The sequence below is a fragment of the Podarcis melisellensis genome (assembly GCF_964234715.1).
Source record: "Podarcis melisellensis genome assembly, chromosome: 1".
In the NCBI taxonomy this organism is placed as follows: domain Eukaryota; kingdom Metazoa; phylum Chordata; class Lepidosauria; order Squamata; family Lacertidae; genus Podarcis; species Podarcis melisellensis.
Window position 1 is genome coordinate 53,696,234 of NC_138528.1, and position 26,093 is coordinate 53,722,326.

General features: G+C 40.0%; 1 protein-coding gene and 1 long non-coding RNA gene across 11 annotated transcripts in view; one reads left to right on the plus strand and one right to left on the minus strand.

Annotated features, from left to right (window-relative positions):
• LRRC4C (leucine rich repeat containing 4C) overlaps nucleotides 1-26,093 on the plus strand; it is a 611,700-nt gene that overhangs the window by 548,786 nt on the left and 36,821 nt on the right. The window lies entirely within an intron of this gene.
• LOC309358980 lies at nucleotides 1,001-25,184 on the minus strand. 4 transcript variants are annotated; one of them, XR_014163681.1, is made up of 6 exons: nucleotides 25,029-25,184; nucleotides 19,831-19,902; nucleotides 17,728-17,872; nucleotides 13,545-13,591; nucleotides 2,010-2,129; nucleotides 1,001-1,676 (listed from the first exon to the last, which is right to left on the minus strand). It is a non-coding gene; the product is annotated as an uncharacterized lncRNA (long non-coding RNA). The 4 variants fall into 4 exon arrangements; XR_014163680.1 differs by lacking the exon at nucleotides 13,545-13,591; XR_014163683.1 differs by lacking the exons at nucleotides 1,001-1,676; nucleotides 2,010-2,129 and adding an exon at nucleotides 8,845-9,225.

Sequence of the window (26,093 nt, forward strand, 5' to 3'; positions counted from 1 at the left end):
GATGTCACAGAATGCAGGAATTAGGGTAACACCACACAGAAGGGAGACACTAGCACATTTCCTATACGCACCACTTATATCCTCTTGTGAGTCCTTGCCCCTCTTCCAGTGTACAGCACTAAATGAGTTGTGAAGGATGCTGCCACCTGAATCCATCCTTTATTTGCTGAATGCATCAATTCCAAATGCACATCCCTTGCAGAATTAAGTGATGCATGTGGTTCATTGGGAGACTCATCCTCCAGAAACTTGGTCTCCTCTTTTAAGTGTCATTTATTTCATTTCAGCTTTTTTTTTTATTAACCAAAGTTATGGTACCTCAGGAAGAAAAATATATATGCTTGTTTGCTTGGCCATTTTTAAGTCCTAACCCTTTTGAGTTTTGTTTTGTTTTTAACTTAACTGGCTAAAGGTGTTCTTGCAATTGGCCTCAAAAAGATTTGTGCTGCAATTTACTATGGTAGTGGTACAAGGATCATTTGCAGTTGATTGCTCTTGTGTATTAGCCCATTCCATTCATTGAAATAGCATAATAGCCAATACATAAAGCTTCTTAGCCCATTGCCTTCTCCCCAAACTTGCGTGGCCCCGGCCCCGCCATCCCAGAGCAGTTGTAATTCACAGAAATATGACCACTACTTCACTGATGGAGCAAGAATTCAACCACTGTGCATCTCCCTGGACACCACTGATGTGTCTGGAGACCCTGGCACACACATTGCCCTGAGAACTAATCTTTTGTTACATAGCATCTGCTGGCCTTTCTCTTTGACCTTGAGTTTTGAGCCTGATTCTGATGGAACTATCACAGAGTTTAGCAAGTTGCCCTGAAATGGCATGGGATACATTCTCCAACACCAAGGTACTCTAGGTTGTTCAAGACTATTGATAAGGGTGACTCCAACCCTTTGGCTTCATCCTTTTGGGTTGGTGCATAATTTAGATGCATACTGTCCCAACAAGGATGAAGGAATGCAAAAGTTTATTGTATCTCCTCCGAGTTTACTTGAGCATATAAAGTATTTCCTGTCACCTATAATATCATTTTAAGCCATTTTAGGAATTGTCAGTACCCTTTCAATACATGACATGGACAACTGGCTTGATTTTCAGATCAGCAAAGTTAAAATCTGCTGTAAATTCAATAAGAAACAAATTAGAGTATGTTGTTTAAGCCTTGAAAGTTTGATGCATAGTGCACCGAGAAAACCAATATAATGACTGCAGTTATATTTTACAGTGTATATCTATACCACACACATGTAGCAAGCAAAGGGAACATCTTTTTTCTCCTGTCATCTCCCTAAAAACACATTGGAGTCCTCTGCAGTGTTTTGTGCTTCATCTTGTGGCATGAAGAAATAAGGATATATTCTTTGTGATGTTTGAAGAGGACAGCATGGGGAGGTACGCTCATATATTTGAAGTGTGCCAAAGCTTTCCTCTTTCCTCCTCCTCACAGCATCAGTTCTGATCCAACAGTGATGTGACTCCTCCTCAGTCATCCTCTTGGTATTTAGCTGCTGAGATCAAGATTTGGGCTATAGATGCAAAGAACTGAAATGTTCATTGTAGTTTGTGTGAAAGAAGAAGTTGAATTCTACTGACTCTCTTTCTTCAGGCGGAGTCATGTGATGAAGATCCATGTTTGCATCTTCTTCAAAGAAGTGAGTTCTCTGTTTGGGTTGGGGGGAAGGCAGCCTTTATTCATATATACTGTATAGGTAGAAACATTTAGAATGAGCCAATTGAGCAGTTGGTCAATAAATATATGTCAGGTTGAAAAGGGGCAGAAGTCCAGCTGACAATATCACAGACTGCTTTGGACACTGGCTGATTTAGGGCAATGAATGCAAATTTAATTTTGGGATGTTATTAGAAGGTTCACACAGAATTCATACAGAAATATATTATAATCTATTTTCTTATTTCAGAGGTAGCTTTTAACAGGTGTGGGAATGTCATGTCAGAGGAAAAGGCTTGTTTTTATTTTTGCTTTCAATAGTCACCTTTGTCTAGTAGCATCCATTTGGCTCCAACCTACATGTTGGCAGGAATCTGAATTGTCCTTCCACAGGTGTTTCTCTTCCTTTTCAGTTGATAATCTACTCTTTATTCTTCACTCATTTCTGAATGGAGAGAAAAAATAATAATTGAAGTATTTCAGAGTGTTACTATCTTCATTATAGATGTTAGATCATTTTCCTCAATATTTTCAGTAATAGGGCTGAGGACTTATTTCAATGAAACAGGTTTCTAGACCACACAGAGTGGGGCAGAGAGGAGGAAGGATTTTTATTTGAAAATCATACTTAAAATCATGGAGCGGCTCTGAATTTTGCCTGTGAACACATTTGAATAAAAGTGCAGCATTTAGGTTATGTTTGAAAATATGACACACACCCTACCCAAAATGTTTTATTCTGTTTCTGTTAGCTGTTGTTCAGTCATCATTCCATCTGTCTTCTACACCTCTTCTAAAACCTTTACCTTCTTTCTCCATTCCACACATAATTCTATAAACTTCTATCATATCATCTCTTACTTGCCTTTTTTCTAAATTAAAAGTCCCAAATGCCACAACCTTTATTCATAGGGGAGCCCCTGTACCCCCTTGGTCATTTGGTTGTCCTTTGCTCCCTAATCCAAAATTTTAAGGGGAGAATAGCTTCTCATCTGGCCAGTGCAAGAGGCTTTGCTAATAGCGCTTTCAGATTCATTCACACAGTTTATAAGTACTCCCAAGCTTAGAAGAAAAGCAGCCAACTGGAATATGGCCGTAAACTGTTAATGAATTTATGAAAGGTGTGCCTGTTTACCTCATTAGAGAGGTGTGAATTCTACTTTCTTTCAGGGGCATTTTTCAGTTCCCATCTTCTGCAAAAATATTCAGGAAAAACAACACCCTCCCCCTTTTGAACCACCCCTGTAGAAGCCATAGCCGCTGAAATGACTAAAGCACGACTTTTTTCTTTCGCTGGGATTTTTGTACAATTGGGTTGGCAGCCCTGTATATCTTTAATGGCCATGCTACCTAGAGCTGCCGTTGTTGCTATTAGCAGCAGGTATTCTGCTCTCATACCAGTTACCAGTTTTATTCTTTTGTTTTTCACCTCAGATGGTGCCTTTCTTTTGGCTGTTTAATGGCAACTTTGCTACAGAACTCTATGGGGCAACCTATCCCCGAACACTTCTTTAGCCCTGTGCAGAGACATCTAAGAGCTTTTCTCCCTGAGTTCCCAGCAGGAGTTTCCTACTTGCTTTGTATGTTCCAGCTAACACAAATGTACTTAGGTCCTGACTCCATTGCTAGGAGCCAGTCTAATGAGCTGTCACATGGAGACGCTAATGGCAAGGCAGACTGATGTCCTTTGCCTGTTTGCATGATCCCACCTTTAGAGTCCACATAATGTTGCAGGTTTTAGACTCTAACTTTAGTATACTTGTTATATTTTAAAGTATATTATATATGTTGTTTGCATTCAAAGGTACCATATCTTTCTGTGTATAACACACCCTCGTGTATAAGATACCCCCTCTTTTTTGGGACTAAAAATTGAGAAAATGGGGGGAAATTGCCCAGTGTTGTTGAGCTTTTTTTCAGGGAGGGGAATGCACAGACTCATAGAGCTTTGGGGGGGGGGGGTTGCTGAAGATCGCTCACCCACAAAGCCACCAAACGTCTGAACTCTTCCCGAGAGCAAGCACCAATCAGCCGCCCTATTGCCGCAGCTGCCAACTGCCAGAGGACCTTGATACACCCACCAATAACCCACAAAAAGGCAACTGACAATCTCCTACTCACTGCAGCCACCAATCGCCCATCCCAACTCTCCACTACCCGTGTATAAGACAAGCCCCAATTTTTAGCATAATTTTTAAATAAAACAACAATGTCTTATACATGGAAAAATATGGTATCTTCTTGCATGTGCTATCAGATCCATTGTGACATAGCTCCGTGTCCACAACTTAATGAGCTCAAGGCTGCCATTTTTCAAATGCTCATGAGATCTGAATAGGTTTTGTTACTTCCAAGCTGTGCATACACTGGTTTTTCTCCTCCTCTAATTGCCCTTTATTCATGTTACATTTAGCAAGTCGCTATGTGCTCAGACTGCTTCAGTCTGTGATTTGGGTTCCAATCTGCTTTGTTTTCCCTATTCACTCGCATGGCAAGTTTTCGGTGGGGAGGGTGAAACTATAACTTTTTTACCATTTGGAAAATCTGCAGGAAAAGCTTTGCCATGCTTCTTGGTAATACTGGAAGCCTGTGGTGAGGTGTGCTTGTGTTGTATGTGTTTTGGATGTGTATCCATCCATGTCACATCAGATGTACACTTCTTCAAACTGGCACAAAGCAGATGTGGGAAGAAATGTGACATGAATTGCCTTCCATTTCACCACAAACTTGCAATGCTAATTAATGGCAATAAATGAACTCATGCTACATTTGAGGGCAGCTTCTGGCTGCATAGAATATGCTCAATATTATTAACATTATCATTTATTAAATTTGTATACCACCCTTCTGTTCTGTCCCTGAAGTATAGCTTTAGACACTTCACTTTAATAGATGCAAGCATCTCTTGTGAGATTCAAGGGTGTTTGGCATAAAATAGTTAAAATATTGCGGAATAAGGATGGTTGGTTATGAAAACAATCAGGACATGTGGATATTGTGATATTACATAATGCATCTTCATGTAAGCATGACACATTGAAAACTGACTGAATTTCAGAAAGGCTTCCAGAATTTTCAGATCAGGTGTGGATTTGACAGATCTTCAGTGAATGAGTAGAATTCTGAACCAGTCTCAACTGACGATTTCATCTGCTAACTGTCTCAAAAGAGTTGTGCTCCTTTCCCATTATATAGGTAAAGCTCATGTAGTAGAATCATAAATATTGTGTAGGAAACCAGAAATATAATAAACACCCATTTTATCTACCATGATAGCAGATATTCCAATATACTAGGGGTATGCAGTGACCACCAGATTCAACTTCTGTCTGCATTTGTAGTGTTTGGAAACAAAATGACCTGTTTCAGGGCTGCTGTGTGTCATTCCAATTCAACTTGTTATTCAGGTCCTAAATTGATGCGTTAAACCCAAAAAAGAGAACAGTAGCATGTGCCTCCTCATTTCTTACTACAGCTGGTTAGCCATCTCATAGGGGTTAGCCAACTGTGGAATGAATCACGCAACCATTTTTTTTAAGTGATGGAGGCATCACAAAGTGACTCTCAACCTCAATATACAAGTAGTAAAATAGCCTTGTAAAAAGGATATTCCACATGACCAAATCACTACTTGTCACCCTCTGATAAATTGCTGAACACATTTCAGAACTTAAAATCCAAATCCTTTTTGTGTTTAAACAATCAGGTTGCCTATTCCAGGGCTGCTGAAAAACTGCACTTTGGGCATCTGTTGGATTTTCATATCAGGCAATATATGCAGCCAAAGGTGTAGAAGTGGAATGCTCATATATCCAGGAATTGGGCAACAGTTTCCTCTCTTTGTGCCAGATCACTGATATGTGAAAAATAAGCCCTGAGGTCCAATTCAGAATCCTTTTCTGTTCAGCATGCAGTGGGAACTCTGGAAGAAAGCTCATTTGAGATGAGTCATTGGACATCCAAATGGGAATTCTGCAAGACAGATGAATTTTCCTTGAAAATTTCACACCATCCCTGGTTCCATGTCACATTTAGTGCTCAGGTTTCTGATTGCAGATGAGTCTCATTTAAATCTACACTGTTCCTTATGCTACATGACAACATCAGCACTGTTGTTTCAACATATAATTGGTCATGCTGAATAGATGTTTTAATGGTGAAACTAAAATCTGATATTATCATGATCATATTGTGATCATGGTGTTTGCTTTTATTAGTCTGGTTTAGCATTTTCTTTCACTAATGTTATGAACTTTGAAGTCTTTTCATTTCTTTCACTTTGGTGAAGCAGCACCCTCTCTGCATCTGTTGAATTGTGAAGAATGTGGATACATTAACCTAGAAAAGGTCTACCTTCCTAACATTATGACAAGTATTTGTAAATGCTTCAAATTCCCAAATGCCAGCACTTTTCAGATCTACTGAAATTCAAACTTTTAGGCTTCTGCACTACCAAGAATTTGGAAATTCTCTTGTCAAACGGCTCAATCTCATCTTTCCTATTTCTGCCTTGAATAGGCTAGTCTTTCCAATGATCAAGAAGTATGGCAGTTGTGGTCCAAAACATCTAGAGGCAACAGGTTAGGGAAAGCTGGAATAAAGTGTTTACACATGTGTCAGAGCTGCCCAAGGTCCCAGCTCACAGAGGACCAACGCCAGTTCTTGTTATATACAAAAGTCTTTATTAAGGTTCAGTTTCGATTCCAAAGCCACAGCGCGCAGCTCTACGTCTCAACCCTAGACCGCTGAAGCTCCGTCTGAATCTCCTCCCCCCAGACACCAGTTCAAGACCCTAGCCTTGCTCCACCTCCTCCTTTGCTCCTTTCTCCTCTGGGTCTTTCTGTCCGCTGGGGTGTTGCCCTTTCTGGACTCTTCTGATGCTGATGAGTCCCCGGATTCTTCCCCCTGCCTCCGGTGTGCTTTAGGACCTGGCTCCCAGTCTGCGCTCCCGGCTGTCCCGCGCGCCTGTGCATTTGAACTTGGCGCGCGCTCCCAGCCGGTAACCTTCCTCCTGACCGTTACACTGCTCCTTTCACTGCTTCCTCCTTCGGGAGGGCTAACTGGATCTGACTTCCCCTCTATTCCCTCACTCAGAGACAGGGGCGTGGTCAACCCTGACTCATCTTCTCTTTCCCCTGGAGTGGAAACCGGTCCTGACACCTGGGACTCTTCCCCCCCGCTACGCTCTGGTGGGGAAACTGGTCCCGATCTCCAGCTGCTGCTTTGGGAGTCACCGCTGGTTCCTTGCTCCTGGTGCCTCCCTCCCGGGAACCCCCTTGCTCTGGCTATGGGTGCCCCCTTATATGAATCTTCCGACTCACTGGACAGACTCATGGAATCTCTTGCCCCACTGTCTTCCTCACCTACACTGCCCTCAGATTGTTCCCCTTCGCTCTCCGCTTCCTCCTTCCCCTGTGCCTCCACTCCTGAACCCCTGACAACATGTGTTTCCTGAGCTCTGTACTAGTAATAGGAACCCTCCATTTGAAGTAACAGCTCTACCAAGATTCATGCAGTTTTTATGTGGTCAAAAATGAGTTCCATATATGCAAGAGAATCAGCTTTTCATTGATCCACATTGAGACCAAGGTGACCACAGTGGCTAGGAGGGTGTATTTCCAGCTCCAGCACTTCGCCAACTAAAGCTTTTCCTGTATAGGGATCCATACTTTGGCAACTTCTATATTAGACTGTTGCAATACTTTTTAGGTGGGGATTGCCTTTGAATATCATTTAGAACCTGCAAATTGTACAGAATGCTAGTCACAAAGTTTTAAGGATGTAGTTGAAGGGAAAATAAGCTATGATCTTCAAAAGACAATCTACCAGTGGTTGTAACTTTGTAAACCATATTAATATTTATGAGACAATTTTATGTCACTTTCCAGCACTTGCCTTTTTAAAAAATAAATAATAATCAAAATATAACACAAGTTATCAAGTGATAAGTAGAATTGCCAAGTAGAGAACCTAGCATGTGGGCATTCTGCAGGTTTAATTGCATCCATTTTACTTTATAATAAATAGGTTGAATTCGGTGGATGGATCCTTCAGCTCTGATTGCAGCCTGCATTGCAATCCCAAGATTATCCACTCTCTCATCTATCACTGTGCCAACAGATTTAACATTTGCTTGGTTACACTGATTTCATTATACCAATATTAGCGACTTTTCACTAATCACTGTTCTTGATCAAGTATTTTCTTTCTCATTACTGTTTTATTTTTATAGTGATTCTTACATATTTGAATATGGACTTAATTTTTGCCCGACAAGTCAGTCATTAAGATATTGTCCATTCAATAATACTGGCTGCATGAGCAACTACATTGCATAAGTAAAAGTCATTATGGTATCTGTGTTTTCTGTCTCAAAAGTACTGTGCATTTCTATAGGGGTGGCTGTTTTTATGCATTTGGAGCTGTATATATAACTGGTTTTGGCTACTCTATATGAAAACGTTTGCCCTATTGTTATACAACATTTGGAGAGGACATAAACTGTGTGTGAACATTTTATTGACAGGAAGATGTGCTAAGTTATGCACTGCAAAACTATGTGTCTGAAGGCCACCTAAGGCATATTTGTACTTCCTGCTGTTGCTTTGTTTCAGAAAGTGGAAGGAGGAAATAGACATTACTTAGGACTGCTTGGCATATTTTGGAAAAAACGAGTTCTTGTTTCCCTACCATGTGAACCTATGGAAAACACTTTGCTGTATGGAAGGTGGTCATGTGTCTAAGCATAAACATTTTCATTTTTGTTGGATTGTGACCCCAGTTGATGCAAACCCTTAGCTAACTTTGTAAAGGAGGCTCAAACCATACTGAAAAAGGGCTGAAAGTGCCTCTTTTACCTCTCTAAATCAGTCTTTGAAAAACATTAGAACTCATTCTCAGGAATATTGAGTCTCAATCTTAATTATTTGAAAATGACTTTAAAGTGTTCATTCGAAAAGTGCTGTACCTAATAATAATAACCTCCTGCAATTTTCTGAGCTGCATATCTTGAAGGCCTCTTTTCCTCCCACATATGCACATTTATTCATTTTAGGCCATATTTTACTTATTTCATGTTTTAGTTTTACCACTAAATAACGATTCAGTATTGTGTATACATATATCAAAGAAGATTTATAAGATACATTATTCATGTTCCACATGAAGCACTTGAGTCTTTAATTATAAAATAAGCCTTTTGAAAAACATAGCGTATTTGCCCTTCAGCTATGTCTACCGTGCGGAGGCATACAGGGAAAGCAGCAACATTGGAAAGTAGGTTGTAAAAACACTTCAGTAGCTGGGGAACCTAGATGTATACTGTGGGTCACATGGTGTTTGTTTCTACAATTTTAAATCATTCAGAATTGGCATCCCCATTTGTACTTTTCTAAGGGCATGTTTGCAGAGCACCAGCCATGTCTTCTTGGAAGTGTCTATGTGATTACAGCTTTGCCTCTTGTACCGCCACAGCCAGTTTGGTATGAAAGGTGTGTGTTGCATCTTAGCTGTCTGAAGGATGAAGGCAAAGGGAGTCAATTCTGGGAAGAAAGAACACATAGCAAAATATGGATTGTAGCTATGGCAACAACTTTAAAGTTATTCGACATGGAAAAGTAAAAATGTACTGATGTGCGCATAAGAAGAGCCTTGTTGGAATGGTTTGAAGGACTGTCTAGTCCAGCATTCTGTTCTCACAGTAGCCAACCAAATCCCTATGGGAGTCTGCAGGCAGGATGTGAATGCAACTGTACTCTTCCCACTTGCTATGCCCAGTGAATGGTAGACAGTGACACAGTGCTGCTGACAAAACAAGAACAAAGAACTTCAAAGGCTAACAATTATCCAAAACCCTGACAGGACTAATACTGTACAGAAAACAGTCCTTGATTTTGTATTCCCCAAAGAGGTTTCTGTTTTCCTGCCTTGTTTGCAGGGCACTATATAATTTCCATATGTTGGGCTTACGTTATTGTTTCAAGGTGGCCAAGGGAGGTGTGTTTCCCTCCCCACTTTCATTCATTAAAACAGTTCTCTGTTAAGTATTTATCATTCTGCAGTCTCTCCAGCTACCTGTGCTTCCTGGTCTAAAAAAGACCCATAGGAAGAGGATGCCTTCCCCTTTGATGAAGAAAGGTGAGGAGGGTGGTTATCAAATGCTTGAAACTGGTGCACTCCCTGATTTTGTTTGGAAGAAAAGTCATTTTCCTTAAAAAGAACTCAGTCTCCTTAGCTTTCTGACATTACAGGAAAGTCTATCAGAAGACACCTAGAATTTTCCAGAAGTGGAGACACTTAGGAAAGTGTAGACTACCAGAGAGGAGAATTGTAGAATGAAAAGGAGACACTTAAACATCACAAAAAAATCTCAGCCACTTCAAAAGCCTTCAGAACAGTGAAATGTTCTAGACCCATTGATAATTTGCAAATACAATTCATTTTCTCATTAAATGGTGGTTTTAAAAATCAGATTTTATTGACACAGCATTAGTAATGAGATTGCCAATGCTGTGCTTAAGAGCTGGACTACGCAAAGAACAGAATAAGTGTAAAATCCACATATGAAAAAGAGGACCGCACCACTTTGAACCATAGGTGCTCTTCTGCCCACTGTAATGAAATTGCCCAGCAGACCAGAATGGAAGCTTCTGACTCCAGGTCCGACCACAAGACTCTGCCTACTAGTGACCCACTGATTGAATGGTTCAAAAACTAGGCTTTTGGCAGGCAATCCCACCCTGCAATGTAACCAGTTGGAGTGGCCCCACACATCCTGGCTGCCTGGGTGATAGTGACTGACCTTCGAGGGGCCACAATCGCCACCCAGCCAGTATGGGATTAGAGGCTAATTTGCCATGAAAAGTAGGAACCTCATTGCAAGGGGGGAGAGAGAGTAGGAATACATTCAAACCCTTGGTCCATATTAAGAAGCTCTGTTGATATTATAAATGAGAAAGAAAACAGGTAGGTTACATAAAAAAGTAAAATGGTTTATTCTCTAATTAAACTGAAGAGGAACATCAAAGAGGATTCCTCATTCAAGTGTGGCCATGTGGTGCTTAGGTCCCCTTCTAGCATAGGTGCCAGGGCCAAGGGGCCCTGGGTGCCATAGCTACCACATTTCTTTAAAATTTTGATAGGTGTGGGATTCAACTTAGTTTACCCATGGTCACACTTCTAGGGCAGTGTTTTGACAATCATAACACATTCTGTACAACAGCACATCATATCCAACATGTGCACAGAGGAAAATGGCCTGCTGTTACCTTTCAAGCACCCAGAAAGTAAAAGAGTCTTTCAAACTATTTCTGGAAAAACAGAGCCATGAGGAGAGAATTACTGGTCAGCACACAGAGGATGTTTGAAATACAACAACTAGGTTGCTATAACTGAGGGGGCTAGGACGTTGGATCAGGTAATTGTGAAAATGGGCATTTTGTTCTACACAACATTATCTTCCATGCTTTCTCCTTATCAAATTATATAGAGGGCTTAGTATGACAAACACACAAGAAATGGGTTTCATATGTTAATTGTGTCAAGCATACTGAGATCACAAAAAACACTAAACAAAAGAATTGCTAAAAAAAGTTGGGATTTTGCTTTAATGGCAAAGTGGACATACTATATGGGAAAAACAAAAGACAGTAACAAGATACCTTTATGTTAAATTGGGAACCATTTTTTGGACATTGCATAAAAGCATATTGCTTTTCCAATCAAAAGGTGGCCTTGGAATATTTTAAGATTTTATATGGTACAGATGCTTTAGAGTAAATAGCATAAATAATTGACTTTATTTATACTTTTGATTTTTGTATGTATTTGGTTTTTGTGTCTTTCCCCCTTTTATTCTGGTATTGTCAAAATAATATAATAAATGAAACAACAGGTGGAAACAAACCAGAATCAATAAGCAGTAACTAGAACATCTGCAATATATATACACACACAAAACAGCAGAGGAGCAATGAGAAAAACAAAGTGATGGTGGATAAATGAAAACGACTTGTTTATCTTTAGGACAAGGACAAACACCATGCATACTAGAAAGTGGCTTCAGACATAGTTATGTGAAGGTAAAAACAACAAAGAGACTTGCCGCTTCATAACGACTAACAGATTAATTGTTGCATTACAGTATATGCCACAATAAATCTGTTAAAGTGCTACCAGACTCTTTGCTATTTCTAGTGCAACACACGCAATTATCCACCCTGAATTATGCACTCAAGTGTTCTGAAAGCAGCTTCAAACATTGTGCATCAGTCTGAAGCTTCCCACAGAGCACAGGCAGCAAGCATGGAACACACACCCTGCGATATATGAAAGGTCACAAACTTCCACTCTTCAGGACAGGAGAAACTGCATATTGTTGGCTGCAAAAGAGTAATAAAACAAAACAACTTTGGAGGGAAAGAGAAAGCAGAGGTCTGAGAAAAGGTGGGTGGAATCTTGGCGGAAATGGAGTGGAAGTCAGGGAATTCCTAGCAAGTGTCCTGTGCTTTTAAACAGGTCCATTAAAGGATGAAATTGCACCGCCAATGTACCAAAACCTGTTCTCTAATTCCTTGAGAGTTTTATTCCATCACAAAAGAGGTTTCTGTTTTTCTTTGTCATTTGTGGGGCACTTTAGGATTTATTTATTTATTTATTTATTTAAAAAAGAATTTCTTTAAAATTTTGATAGGTGTGGGATTCAACTTAGTTTACCTCACTGTGTTTGTGAGCTTTTCTTATTCTTCCCATAAAACATCCCCCCCCCCTAAAACACTTCTTCATAATTTGAAAAGCCCTACGGGAATTCTTCTATATGTATTTTTTGTTTAAATATTGTTATTTTTAAAAAAATCCCTCTCTTCAACTAAAAAGGTTCCCATAGTATAGCAATTGACATATCACTACAAATAAGCAGACATTACTTCGTGACACCTTCCCATATGCCTTAATTGAAGTGAAGGAAGCCAGAGAGAGTGGGTACTACTCATCAATTTTGTTTTAAAGGAAAGTATTTCCTTTCACCATTTTTTAAAAAATATATATAAATAAATAAAAAGGCAAAGCCTTTCCGCAGTGAATTCTTTAAAAGAGTTTAAGAAGAAGAAGAAGTTTTTTTAAAAAAAACAAAACAGAGTGCTAGTAAAAATACGAGTCAAGATAGCCAAGGGGAGAATGGCAGAGCCAAAGGCAAAAGTTACCAGCCATTTGCCCATGCAGTTTGGAAGTGAAAGGAAAGGGTGGTGTAGAATAGAAGATACCAAGAGACAGCTATGCAGGAGTAAAGTTAAGCAAGCTTGAAAGTGGAAGCTAAATAGCCCGTGTTTCTCCAGTCTCTGCAATGCAGGAGATCTGTCTCTGCACCAAAACAGGTAAGTTGCAGCAACACAAAAGAATAGGCCTGGATAGTTCCACACAACACTTTCCAGTATATAAGAGAACGCCTCTCCCTCACTGTTTTTCCTATGCTTGCACATACATAGATATGACTCTTTGAAACATGGAGAAATTTATTCTTTAACAAAGGGGTGCAAAGACTAAAAATGGCAAGAGCATCATTAGCAGCATTGTTGGGCTACTCGGAACACATCATATTGAGGAGTAAAACTTGTATATCTTTTATTTAAAAATCTGCATAAATAATTAAACATGGCTTCTGGTATAAGTTGGCCTAAATAAAGGATTTGAATGTGTTTCACCACTTACTAATCAAGCTGAGTCTTCATTCCCCTTGATGAATACAATCTCATGCACCCAGCTAAATGATACACTGTGCTTATGTAGCCATGTTTTGATTAGGCACAGATGCATTTAATTAGCAGTTTGTTTGATCAATTAGAAAATGAACCCTAAAGTCACCTACTTGCGTAGATCTGCTTTGAACAAGAATTTTAATCTTAGTGATGACTCCTAAAGAAATGAAGGGGAAAGAATATAATTAAACCATTAGCACATGGGGGGAAAGCCTTTGCTAGGTGTGAAGCAAGGAAAGCAAAAAAAGCTTTAAATGCTAAACATATAGATTTCCAAACAAAGCAGAGAGTCAAGTGGCTCATGGGGTGCGCAATGGGATATGAAGCTCTAAACTGAACCCCCATCATTAGTTCTTTGAATATTCTCTCAATCAGTAATGACCGACTGTGAAATTTTCACAAGTGCTGGGAATTGATTTTCTCTCCTCCTACTGAAATCAATGGTGAAATTCCCATTGACTTCACCACTGGAGCAGAGTTAGATCAATATTTGAGTGCTCTTGAAAATACCATCTGACGTAAACATCATTATTATGTGGCTACAGAATTTATGGTGTTGCACCTTCACTTTTCATGGGGATTTGAATTATAAAGAAGTTCCAGATTACACCAAATTATTGTTATATTTATGTATGTAGGACTTTACATAGTACCATTATGACACATGCCAGTCCTAAGATGCACACAATATAAAATAGACTCTCTGAAACGAGACATAGGAGAGACTTGGAGGCATGGGTAGACAGGAGAAGAATGAGTGATTACTTAATTTCCAAGTACTTTAACTTAGTTACAATAGCAACTGGGAGCATGGAGACCCCCTGTTCTCATCACAGAGCTACAATTTCCAGAATGGTTTAACACTCAAACCTGCTTCCCAGGAGATTCTGAAGATTGTAGCTCTCTCAGGGTAATACAATCATGCCAACAACAATCAACACCCTTAAAAACTACAGTTCCCAGAATTCTTTAGGGGAAGCCATGACTGTTTACAGTGATACGATACTGCTTTAAATATATAGTGCACATGGTGCCTTAGTTTATACCAGAATTCACCATGATCAAGTTCCTTAAGTATCCTTAGTCACTTATTGGAATTCTCACCTCAAGGAGGCTCACCTGGTACTACTAACTTCATTAATATATTTTCAGCACTAGGCGAAAAACATTTTACTCAAGTTCCCATACCTATTAACATCTGAGGAGATTTTTTTTTTTTACCCCATAATTTTGTAATTGTTTGTATAGACTTGTATTACTATTCTGCCATTTTAGCATTCAAGACAATGTGTAGTGAATTATTGTATTAAATGACAAAATATTTATCCTACAGTATACAGGATTTAACTATAGAAGGAATCCCCCCCCCTGTAGTGCCTTTCATGAGTTAAGTCCTCTTATTTTCTTCTTCTTCTTTACTCTGTAATTTGAGCTCTGGTGTGATTATCAATTTATAACAGTAAAACCAAAGTGTGGCAAGATTAAATCAGCTGTGCAGATACACACAAGTATTTTGTTGCAAAGCTGAGAATGAACCAGCTGGTCCCCGTTAGAAAACCATTAAAAAATCATTCCTACCTGGACACTATTTTCTGAGGTGATGCTCACTTTTTCTTTGATAGCAATTAAGACCAGCATAGCTCCTCTTTCTCAACAAACTTTCTGCAACCCTGAAACCTTGATGCTACTAAGTTTTTTGTTGGGCTTTTTTTCCCCTCGAGGAGGACAAATGTAATATTCCATACTGTTTGCCTGCACTGTTGGAGCATTTTATTAAACTGGTGTTTTTATTTTCCCTGAACGTCAAACTGGCAGCCTCTAAAATTCCCTACTCACAGGCTGTCTGCAAAAAGTGCCCTTTACTGTCAACAAAGGTGTGTCTAGAATAAGCACTTTTTCACCCTCTGTTGGGAATGGTTTCCTGCTGCCAAGTTGAGGGAGCAGATGTACTTGGATCACAGATAAAAATGTGGACAGAAGAGGAAATTCTATTTTAATGGAGGAATATACAGTAGTTAAGGTATAGAATATTATGTATTTATTGAATCAGTTTATATCCGCCATTCATCCTGAAGGAGCCCAGGGTAGAAAATGCAATGACAACAACAACAACAATTCAAAACATTCTAGAAATAGTTTGAAACATTCTTTCAGGGTTGCCAAGCACGGCATCTTTTGGCCATCAAATGCCTTGTTAAACAGGAATGTTCTTACCTTCTCCTGAAAGTCAATAATGAGGGAATTCCACAAACAGGGAAGCACCACTGAAAAGGCCCTGTCATGGATCACTTATTGGTAGGGGCACCGAAAAGGCCTCACCTGATTATTTTAGGATTCAAGAAGGTTGATACAGAGGAAGGACCTAATTTGATATATTTGATAAGCCATTTAGTGTTTTACATGGTAATACTACCACCTTGAATTAGGCCTAGTAGCTCACTGGCAGCCAGCACAGTGCTTTAAAGACCAGCAAAACATAGTCCCATTGGGCTGTCCCACTTACTAGCCTAGCATCCACATTTATAGCAGCAGTCTTCAAGGACAGCCCCCCATATAGCAAACTTCAGTAGTCCAGGACTGTTTTGGAAGGGATATTTTATTAATAGGTTTGAATGATATTGTGAATGGTTCCAGGGCTGAGGCTGGGAATGTTAACGGCTGAGGCTGGTGAGCACCCATAAAATGCATGTGCTCAGCCTTTGGGGCCTTTTCAGAAGATAACAGAGTTGTTCTGCCTAAGTTTCTGTAATTGCAGATAGTATTGATTTTCTGGCTAGGCCTAGTATAAAAACTTTCTCTCCATGCTCCAGGTTCTGAAGTGTTGTAAACCAAGATTTTGGCACAGCTACCCATGACCCCAGCCTTGTAGACCACTACTATTAATTAGAAAGACAGAGTACATTGTATCGCAGTGCCCTTCACCTTTAAGCTAAAGCATTAATATTGGCTACAATCCAGTGCACTCCAATCCCACTGAGCACAATAGAACTTATTTATAAGCAGACATGGATAGGATATTAAGATTTCACTGTTAGTAGAGCTCAGGTCCCCTGAAGCCTGCCATCAGTTATTCTGGGACAAAATTACTGGGCTGATTTCAGAGCCTGGTCTCCTAGGCCATCAATGCAGATGCTGCAAAATGCCCAGATATGAACCAAATATATTTGTCCATGAACCAAATATCTTTGGAAGGGTTTTTATAAGTAGAAATGTTTATCTATGGGAGAGATATTGGGGGACTTGGCTATAAATAGATGCCATGATTCCTACTGCATTTTTGCTCTTATAAATTTGTTCTGTCATCTCAATGACAATCCAAAGATGTACCCTCAGGTCTGAGGAATTATTATGGATTTGGACTGAATGCAAAGGAGGATGCAGGATAAATCGACATGTTAAATTGTTTCTGAAAGCTGCAACCACTAAATCAAATACTAGGTTGCTAAGGGAGATATGTTTTTCTATTGTTCACTAACCTGTAGCAAGTAAATAAGATAATAAAGAGGAAAGGGAAGCCTTAGCCACAGATGGCCTAACAATTAAGTAGAGTGAGGTGGCTGCCTTGGACAGCTGATTTTGGGTGTCGTGAAAGGGAACAATTTACGATTATTAAATTTTTGCTGCCAGGAAGTGGTAGAGACAAGAGATTTTCTTTATCGGGTGTCAAAATAAGTTGACTGGTCTTAGTAACAGGGAATTTGATGTGGAGGGGGCATTTTCTGTTCTGTCTTAGCCAGCAACTTTTATTGGGCCAGTCTTCATCTTAGCAGATGTGTAACATGATTAGAGTGGTGAATGTTTAATGCAAATCAAATATGTACATAAAAAGTAGCCTTTGCACATATCAAAACAATCCAAAAGAATTTCCTCCTTTATAGTTGGAAACTTTATTATTAGAAATTTACAATATAGTCTTAGAAGGTTACTGGCTGTTCAACAGCATAAAAATAAAATTGCATTTCTTTGTATGGCATTGTTGTAAATGGAGCGTGTTGCTATTGTTGCTTAAATGAGTCAGTGAAATTATTGTGGTGGACAGGGGTTTGAGAAGTGGCTTTTCATTGCAGGATTCTTTTTCAGTTTCTTTCAATTTCAGATATACAATTCAACTGATTATTTTTTCCCCTCATCTGCTAATGATAAAAAGATCTGCACTGATCAAAATTTGCCTCTTTATATCTTTTTGATGTGCAAGTACGTTGCGTGTTTGCTCATCTTAGCATTTGTAGAGGCACAGTTGAGAGTTGTTATTGCTATTTTTAAGGAGGGAAAACCTGGAATCAAACTTCTTACCTGCATATAACTGTCTAGCGGTGTTTTATCTGCGCATTCCATAGCCAGCCTGCAGCTGTTGATCCTGTTGGAAGTAGGTCAGAGGAGTAACCCTTTGACTCAAAAATGCCAGTCATGTTCATTCCCCAGATATGACTCATGATCCCTGGAAGCAAATTCGACAAGCAAACTGAAGTAGAAGATGTTACAGCTACAGGATGATTTTGGGGAATGAACATTTTAACTGAATAAACACTGTGATAAATTGGGGCATCATTTGATTGCAGATTAATCATCTTAATTAATCAAAGCTAGCCATCTTGAGATGCATATGGAGTAGACAGCAGGAGAAAGAGCATATGTCCTGTGTGGGTTGCTGTAGCAAGTCAGGGTAGAACAAAAGGGGAACCAACACAAGCTTTTGTGCCTAATGATGTTCTCTTGCAGAGTGACCCCAAGTAATGCAAAGTGTTCTTTCTGCCTGTGTTTTTGCTGACCATGCTCTCCCCAGCATATCAACTCCAAAAAGTCCTGGGATATGTATATTCCTAGGAACCTGAAATCTCTATGAACAGACAAGCACCCTGCAAAACTACACATTCACAGGCATGCTGACAAGTTTGATTTACATTCTGAGGGCAATCAGAATCTCTTGGGGAAATGATAATTCATAATTCACCTGAGCATTAAGGGCCAGATAATTATGAAATTTAAGAAGATCACTACTTTCTCCAAAACCTTAGATTATTTGATAGTCCCCTTTTCAGGATATTTTTCAGGATATAGTGAAAGACTGACCCCTGACTTGGAACAGCTTATAATTCCAGTCTCAAGCTTCTTCTTAGATTCTGACTCAGTTGAGTTCTTATACAGAGAAATTAGGTATGAGCCTTGAAACTTAATGACACCCTTAAAAAGGTAAAGGTGCGTACCTAACGCCCCTGAGCGTTAAGTCCAGTCATGAATGACTCTGGGGTTGTGGCGCTCATCTCACTTTACAGGCTGAGGGAACCGGCGTTTGTCCGCAGACAGTTTTTCCAGGTCATGTGGCCAGGATGACTAAGGCGCTTCTGGTGAAACCAGAGCAGTGCACGGAAACACCATTTACCTATTTATCTATTTGCACTTTGACGTGCTTTCGAACAGCTAGGTTGGCCAGAGATGGGGCCAAGCAACGGGATTCGAACTGCCAAACTTCTGATCGGCAAGCCCAAGAGGCTCAGTGGTTTAGACCACAGCACCACCCATGTCCCTTTAATGACACCCTTAGCCACTGTTAAACTAGGATTCGGGAGGTAGGACCCTCAGAGCAGACTGACTGAAGATCCGCCTATATTCAAAGCCACCAAGCATGAAATCTCTTGAAGAATTGCCATGCAATATACACAAATCTCCACAGTCTTCTGGCACAGCTCCAGTAGTCCTGCCAGGAAAATATTGAAGAATGATGAAGTGCCAGACTGCAGGCTATTTCTTTACATTGATCAGGGAAGACATAAAACTGCATAATGTATATGACAACAGTGTCTCATACTGAATGCAAACCAACTGTGAAAAAGACTGTAAATTAAAAGTGGAGACACCATATGTACTTTTCTTTGTTTATTTGTTTGTTACACAAGAAAATCATTGGTAAAAACCAATTTAAAAGAAAATAACCCAATATAGGCAGGAGACCTGGTAAGAAGATAACAATGACTCATTCCATGCCTGGAACTTGTTAGTCCAAGTTGGCTGCTGCTTAGAAGTTCTTTATCATTCAAAACACCCTCCCGCTGTCTCTGGGCCTGCTTCCTAACTTTCCTTGGGAACTTTGATTCGTGAGCATCTTCCTACTCATTGAATAAATGTACTTATAAACCAGGGTTGCCATATTTCAGAAAGTGAAAATCCAGATGCAAAAGTTGTTGAGCTTTCTTTGCAAAATCTTAAAATATTGACGTTTTTTGAGCTAGTTTTAAAGGAAATTTGCCAAAATCTAGACTTCTAACATGGGTTGCCATATGTCTGGATTTTCCTGGACATTTCAACGATTTCCACCCAGACACTGTTTCCAACTGCCGTATTCCATCTATGTCTGTGAAATTCAGGACATATGTCTGCCCTGTTATAAATTACATTTACCTTGTGCCTCCTGGTCAACTGTTAGCTGAGCTCATCTTCACCCTTTAGCCCTTGTGAGTTTTATGTTATGACCTGTTAGGACAGGGCAAAGAACAAGAAAGGGTAGAAGGAAGAGAGCATGCAAAAATTGCTGTTGCAGACTACAATTGATGCTACAGGAAATGGAGGTGCTGTGCAATTCTTCTTACAACTGATCTGAAAATGACTCATGCTCTAGATTTCAGTTCCCATAACTTCTTTTGGGGCTTTTTGGGTTGCTAATATTATTATAGACCTGACTCTCCCAGGAAACTCAAGCCCCACAATTTTATTGACAAAATATTTAAGGGTTGGGGGTTGGGGTTCTGCTCGCTCACCCCTTGTGATGTTATTTTCTCTGGAACAGATAAGATATTCTAGGTTCATCAACATGACACCCACAAAATATCTCAATAAATATCCCTTCAAAAATCCACAGTGAATTAGAGACTGTTGGCTCACCCTCTCCTACAATGAACATGGCTCCTTAAACATGGCCACATTTCATTGGATGCTATAAGTGGGTACACACTCTTCTGTTTTGAGTGGTGCAATGGCCATACTGTGTTATGCCACAGTCCCAAATAACAACAGCAACAACGTAGTGCTATGCCATGCCCCATGACACTCAGTTTGTAACTGACGCCTACAGCACTCTTTCCACATTCCAAATATGCCTCTTGCCCAAAATGTTTGATGACTCTGGTGTATATTATATCCAGTGCTATATTTTTTTTTGAAAAAGAGGTGCCAGAACTCATCATGAACTCACCCTTGTTCTTTTAGAATGGCAGTAGTGCTCACCTAAAAGGTACCAAAAGTGAGTTCTGGTGAGTCCAGCTGGGGAAAAGCCCTGATTATATCCCATATTCTGTGACTTTGGTAACATTCTGTGGCTTTGGTAATGTTAACGTTTTGTAAATAATACCCATTGCCAGCTTATTGTCAGCTTATTGCCAGTCATATTGTCTTATAGCTTTTAATATTTCCTCATAAACCATGCAAAATATCACCCAACTGCTTTTCTTTTTCTTTTTGCATATATTGGTATGTGAAAAGGGAAGCCCTTACCCCAGCAGTGCACCTTCTGGTATTTAAAACAATCTCTCACAGCAGGACGCAATAGCACTTGAAATGATTAAAACGAGCACTAAAATGTCATTATAGACTAATGAAATCCTGTCATCAAGCAACACAGGCAGGGCACTTCTGTCAGACTCTAGAAGTTGCAATAAAAATGAAGAAAGTGAAGTTGAAATTTTGGATAAGGGAAGGGAACTAAGGGGACTAATATCAACAATATTTCCCCTTCCCTTCCTCCTACTCCCACCCCCATCTACTAACACAGAATGCGCTGCTTTATCTGAAGGAATATGTTGTACAGCATAGTGCCCCTGAAGCAACATATTTATGGGATCCTATTCTATCTGTTCCGGAAGAAGTTTCACTCAACTTAAAGGTACTCTGCTACTTATGGATCCATTACTGACCCTTGCTTAGTTTCCCTGTATGGACAGAAATAACATGGTTTTAGTTGCCTATGCCCTGGAAATCTCTAGGTTGCCAGATTATTAACTGGGACCAGAAGATCTGAGCATTTTACACAGATTCTAGCCCAAGTGCACTGGCTGCCAATTACTTTCTCTGCTCAATTCAAAGTGCTAGTTGTGACCTCTGAAGCCACAGGACCCCAGGACCCCAAATACTGCCTTTCCACACATGAATCAGCCTAGACACTGCAGTCATCATCAAAGGCTTCTACTTTATGCTTCTGTTGAAGCATAAAGATGGCAATAGCTCAAGAATGAAATCATAGGTTTCATGTTTTAGTTATTGGATTGTTCCTGGAAAAAAATATCCTCATGAGCATATGTGTGAGCATATTGCACAAGTGAATGACTTCCATTTCAAACCTGTAATCTGCAGAACCAGACAGCTTCTACTCTCTTGTTAAAAAAGCAAGCAGTTCAGTTGCATAACATATCCTTGCAGCTTCATAGAATACAGCATATAACTCACATGAGCAATCTTTTGCCTGGAAAATGTGCAGTGAATAGGGATGGAAGGAGCTGTCCATTTTGGTTCCCTCAGTTTCTCATTTTTTTTCCTATCTTAAGTTCAGTTTTCCACATTTCTGCAGCAATTTGCACTTTTTAATTTTTTAAAAAACATGAAAATCCATCAGCATTTGGCAAATGTACATATTTTTGCAAGTGATTTCTCCTACTATAATGCACGTTTTATGTTATTTTCAACTAATATACTCATTTTTATGCATACTTTCCCCTAACAGATGCATTTGTGCTGACACTGGTTCATTGGGGAGCTATATCTCAAAATTCAGATATGTGTGCATTTCAAAGGATGCTGGTGTTTTGGTTCTCATGTGGTTTTGGAAAGTGTAAATTTTATGGATTCACCTTTAACTGCAAACTGCATCTAATTTCTCTCCCATTTCTAACTATGAGCAAGCCTGATGAATTCTGCTTGCTTCCCTGTTATGGCAGATAAAATGAATTTGCCACGGCACAACTGCAATTAGTGAAATGCATGTGTCTGTGTTATTTCTGGAGGGGTAATAATTCCGTGTTGAACTCTGAGCTCATAAATTGCTTGTCACTGTCACATAATGACAGGAAACTTTGGCGTCCCTAATTCTGCCCACCGCAAAATCTCCCTCCTTCCTTCTTTCTCAGCTGTTCTGCCAGAACATATGAGAATTCAAACAATGATGATTGGTTTCCATTGGTACAGAGCTATCCTCTGGAACATTGAGGGAAGTGATAGTTCAAGGCTGCTCCTTTTCCTCTTTTCATCATTGCCTAGTGTTGTTTTACTTTGCTCATTGCAGAAAGAAACAGATTATCCAGTGTGTGGGCTGGCAGCAGCCAGCAGGCTTTCTCATTTTTCCTGCAGTACAACCCAGTGGGGATTTCCAGCAATTTGAAACGTGTATGCATTCTGGCTGATCTGTCGTCATCGCCACCATTGCCCGCAGTGCATACCCATAAATTCCCAAGGCAGACATGCCATTACACACAATATGATTTGTACTGCAGCAGCAGCTGGTGAGATAGAGAGATCTCACAGGATGCTGCACAGGAGGAGAAATATTCCCGCACTGGATCAGTCCATTGGGTCATTAAACCTCAACCATTGCCTCTGGCAGTGGCCAATAGTGGAGGCTTCAAATGAAAACACCACAGAAAGTATTGGGCACAGTGAAGAAGGTAAAAAAGGGCAGCGCTTGCTTGAACATGCCATTAACTATCAGCTTCCAAATTGCCATCCATTCACACATATGAACACATACACACATGTAGAGGAGACCTGGTGTGTGTTTGAATGTTGCACTCTCAGGAATGCTGGTTCATACTATGCTTGAAGGTGCCACTGCAGTTTAAACTTGGTATGCAGACTGCACATAATAGGGCAATTTCACTGTACAGTAACATGTTCTAGAGCAGCCTTTCTCAACCTGTGAGTCCCTAGTTGTTGTTGTTGTTGAACTACAACTCCCATCACCACTAGCTAGCAAGGCCAGAGCTCAGGGATGATGGGAGAGCTAGGGACCCACAGGTTGAAAACGGCTGGTCTAGGATCACTCTCTGAATTATGTTAGACCACACCCATTTTACTCTATTCCTCGTATTGTATGCAACACATCAGCCGTATATCACAGCCAACCAGATGATCACATGGTGGGCTATAAAAGAGGAGACACATCAAGCAAAGCACTGAGAGACAATGCATGGCTAGAGAACTGTGTACAGTCTGGGTGTATTAGATTGATCGGGCTACTTCAGTGTTTCGTAGGTCAGTTTAAATTGAAGCCACCAGACAAGGGATCTTGAACTTCACCAACAAAGACCAACTGCCTTCTTTTTACACCCTCGAGGTTATATAAAGTGTTGGGCACATTATAATTGGATGCTACTTGCTGAGCAAAGTGTTTATTTTCTTAGTAGGTGGGAGACAGTGGATTGCACCTTTTACGAGGCCTTTATGGTAATATTATTATAGATAATCGTGCAGGAGAAACCACTCAAATGCAGCAATTAATGTCCAATTTGCTTTTCAGCAGCCCAAGGCTGAACTGCTGTGGTTGTAATCCAGTTTAATGACTGCTTTAGGGGGGGGGAAATGTCATCTGATAGATGTTTTGCTTTTATAATGGGCATCTTTGCAATCTTCCCAGTTGCCATCACTTAGCGCAACTAAATGAGCACATTAAAGGGAGGCAGAATAATGCACAACTATGGAAAACTGTAGCTGAGCTGAGGAGTTATTTTTAGCAAGACGATACTGATGACTAGTGGTGAGAGCAAGAGTTGCCTTCAGGAAAGTTAGGATTTAGAATTCATTATTGCCTGGGAATTATAGACAACATCTTTAGCCCTTCAGAACTCAGAGATTATTTTCTGCATGTTGCCTTGATTTCTAAGGCTAGTAAAGGAGGATTACTTCTTTGGGACATTGGCCTACTAATCAACAGTAGTGAACGCTCTCATTAAAGTGTACTGCTTCATACCTAATTCCTTTCCTCCACTGATTTGATATTTTTGAGCATCCTTTATGCAGACAAAGGTTTAGACCAGAGACAAGCATGCTAATGAATGAATAGCCTTTTGTCAATAGTTTATGTGAGCACAGCTCAACTATTTTAGGTGGCACAAACTCAAGCTTGCTTATACTGATAGCTCATAGACCTGGTGGGCTACAAAACTGCAACACTACAAAGCTCCAAAAAGTCTGGGTTGTTCTGTGCTGGGCTGAGCAAGAGTAAGGCTCAACAAGAAGCTATTACCTGGACAGAACTATATGAAGCAGATTATCAAGCAGCAAAGGTAAACAAAGTACAGTGGTATCTCAGGTTACAGGTGCTTCAGGTTACAGACGCTTCAGGTTATGAACTCCACTAACCCAGAAATAGTACCTCGGGTTAAGAACTTTGCTTCAGGATGAGAACAGAAATTGCGCGGCTGCAGCAGTGGGAGTCCCCATTAGCTAAAGTGGTACCTCAGGTTAAGAACAGTTTCAGGTTAAGAACGGACCTCCAGAACAAATTAAGTACTTAACCCGAGGTACCACTTTATCCATATCTACTACTACAGTGTTCAAAAATACAGTATGTTGCTACCACAGCTAACCCACAAATTGTTACTATGTTGCCATCTTACCAATGAAACAAGATGAATGCATATATCAACAGGAAACATATTGTTGCACAGGGACACTTGAAGATCCAAGAAGAATATCATTGTTCTGCTGATTGTGACTGTTGTCTAGCCAATCCAGCAATGTTGAACTCTCTGTCCTTCAGCTGATGGTAATTAGGTGACTCCACCTCTGCATTCTGCAGGGATTGGCTGTGTAACCACATTCCCCATGGCAACTGCCAATCCAGCCAGATCTCTACCTGCCCCACACCTGTCAAGGCAGGAGGTTAAGGTAAACAGTCTCATGGGCCAAGCTGGAATCTGTGCTGTGCTGGATTTGGCCTATAGGCCAGAGCTACCCCACCCCTAGCATATAGAGAAGAGTTTTCATGATTCCTATATTGTATCACATAACACCAGAAGGCTAATGAAAGTGGACTAAAGAATATATTTGCCAATGTGGGTTGAGTTAAATGCATGGCAATAGTTCCACAACTTGGAATATACTTATAAACAGGATTCCATGGCATATAAAGCCTCTGCTTTGCTAAAGCCAAGCAGGTATAGGTCTGGTCAGTGCCTAGATAGGAGCTTTCTGGGAAGCACATGAATACTGGGTCCAAGAGAGAGTAAACAGTGACATGTAAATGTGAGAAATAAAAACTATTTCAGTAAAGATGAAAGTCTATGGATCTGCTGTCTGGGTTCTTCTCATATCGCTGCTTTGGTTGTGAACAATGACCTTAGATGATTCCTCTTTGTTAATGGAAAGTTCCAACCAGCATTCCCTCTCCCAGTTCCCATGGGAAAGCTATTTTGCTCCTACATATAACAAGCAGTAGATGTTAGCATATGTGCACAAGTGTTTGGCATTAAGGAGAAGCTCTTCTGTAATTAAGATCTTAGATAATTACATGATTACTTTATTTTGCAGCTTCAACAACACTCCCCTCAAAATATTTTAAATCAAACCTTAGTTTGTAGAAATTAATTAGAGCACTTGGTTAAAGCTTTCTGTGAAATCACAGAATTAGGACAGCCTGCCATCATATTAGGATATTTGTCTCTTTGCTCAGATCCAAAAGG